The sequence below is a fragment of the Sinocyclocheilus grahami genome, unplaced genomic scaffold (genome assembly GCF_001515645.1).
Source record: "Sinocyclocheilus grahami isolate Dianchi unplaced genomic scaffold, SAMN03320097.WGS_v1.1 scaffold319.1, whole genome shotgun sequence".
Taxonomy (NCBI): Eukaryota; Metazoa; Chordata; class Actinopteri; order Cypriniformes; family Cyprinidae; genus Sinocyclocheilus; species Sinocyclocheilus grahami.
In genome coordinates, this window is record NW_015505498.1 from 586006 (window position 1) to 588186 (window position 2181).

General features: G+C 35.4%; 1 protein-coding gene across 1 annotated transcript in view; it reads left to right on the top strand.

The window, feature by feature from the left end:
- Positions 1 to 376: 376 nt before the first annotated feature.
- Positions 377 to 2181, top strand: part of LOC107602115 (A-kinase anchor protein SPHKAP-like) — a 62737-nt gene continuing 60932 nt past the window's right edge. The window contains exon 1 of the mRNA XM_016294524.1: positions 377 to 407. The gene's annotated coding sequence lies outside the window, so the exon portion shown is untranslated. The remainder of the gene's footprint in view (positions 408 to 2181) is intronic.

A 2181-nucleotide genomic window follows, 5' to 3' on the forward strand; every position in this document is an offset into this window, starting at 1 on the left:
GAGTTGATGCTCTCTTGCAATAATTCTGATGAAGTGCAAAAAAAAAAAAAAGACAATAATTGTGATTTAATAATTTTTATTTGATATTTTTTGAGCAAAAGAATTGATTAACCGTTTATCCATTATCATGCAGGCCTAGTATGCTAATAAAACAAATGCTTGAATTATTGATTGGCACAACTGAATATAATTATCAGCATTGCATATTAAGTTTTAAATTGCCATTAAATGCCATCAGAGACCCCAGAAAGAGGTCAAACTCTCTCAGTGAACAATTCATTCTGTGTAATATCTTCCTTTTTTTCATTCTTTTCAGATCAACCCACATCCTAACCACCAGAAAAGATGAGAAGAGAGGCAAACATGCTGGTTAACCTGCTCACTGTCCTCCGAAACTTCACAGAGAGGTACTTTCATGATAAATGTTCTTTTTATGTTCAAGATGATTATGTTACTGTAGATAAAAATGTGCTTGAGGTGCATTCTCACACAGGAATAATCCTTCTAATGAGTGTTTTTAATTGTTTATGTGTAACATTGCTCCCTTTTTGCCTCTTAAGCTTTTCATCCATGTTTATTAGACCACCATAAGATGTCTGCTCTTTAAAAACCTGCAAGAAAGCTTGATTATATTCATCTTTGTGCCATTAGGAAATGGTGGCAGCAAGGCGAGAGTCTACAGAGGATTAGTCTCTTTGAGTCACTGTTATAATCGAGTGAATAATCTTCTTCACTAGTGTTTCCGCAAACATGCTCTCATTCACAGAGTGTAGATATTAGTGTATTTTAATACCTTCTAAAAGGCTTTGGCTGTAAATAGCCATTTCTGCGCTAGATTAATTTCAGCTATCTGTTTCTGGGTTCTGTGCTGTTTATTACTTTATCCGGTTTTTGAAAAATCTGACAGATCCCAAACTTTTGACAGGTATATATGTATAATTCTATATGGGGTCTCTGATACCGGTCAGGAAGTCATTTGCAACCAAACAATTTGGAGAAATTATGTTTGAAAGTTACTCTGGTACATACCCTGGTTGATTTTCTATTGTCACATACAGTATTACAGTAATCATAACCCATCTGCTGTGTTGTTCTGCTGTGTTGAGATACGCCATAGACAGGGGCGGGTGGGGGATCGTAAAATCTGTAGTGGCCGACTGGGTGCGGAGTGTGCAGGTGTAAAAGATTAAATAAATATTGTATATGGTGTTGTGTAGTAGGATGGGTGGGTGGCAGAATGTTTCGTAAGAGAATATTGTTCCTGTAATCAAGCATAAGACAAATGTCATGTGTTCTGTCTCTAAATGTCATATTATGAAGTCATTTCTGTTGCCTCATCAGAAGTTTTTGTATGCTGGGGAGTGATGAGATCACTTGTGTTGTTGCAAACTTGTAAGACTTTCTATATTCTGTGGCACAAAAAAAGTAGATATTCTGAAGAATGTTTATGCTTTTCTTTTTCACAAGATCCATGTTCTGTAAGATAAATAAATTAAAACTTAAAAAAAGTATAATGATAAGAAATGTTTCTTGAGTAGCAGATCATCATATTAGAATGATTTCTGAAGGATCATGTGACACTGAAAACTGGAGTAATGATGACGTCTGTCTAACGTCTGTCTGTCTATTTGTCTGTCTGTCTGTCTGTCTATTTGTCTGTCTGTCTGTCTGTCTAACGTCTGTCTGTCTATTTGTCTGTCTGTCTGTCTATTTGTCTGTCTGTCTGTCTGTCTGTCTGTCTGTCTGTCTAACGTCTGTCTGTCTATCTATCTATCTATCTATCTATCTATCTATCTATCTATTTATCTATCTATATATCTGTCTATCTGTCTGTCTGTCTGTCACACATACTGTATATGCACGGTCAGACGTTTGGGAGAATTAAGTTTTTTTTTTTTATTGGTTTTGATTTCATCAAATGTGAATATATATTTATATCATACAGTCTTTTAAAATTCTTCTTTGATTTCCACAGAGAAAAAAAAATGTTTTAGAACAATATGAGAGTTTTAAATGATGAGAATGTAAATGAAGGCTCTGCTATTTCTTTAACGCAATGAAGGTCCTGAAGGTTGCAAGAGTTTGTGAATGGGTTGGGAAGAACAAAATATAAGTGTGTGTGTGTGTGTGTGTGTGTGTGTGTGTGTGTGTGTAAATAATTAATGCGGGCGGGGGGGGTTC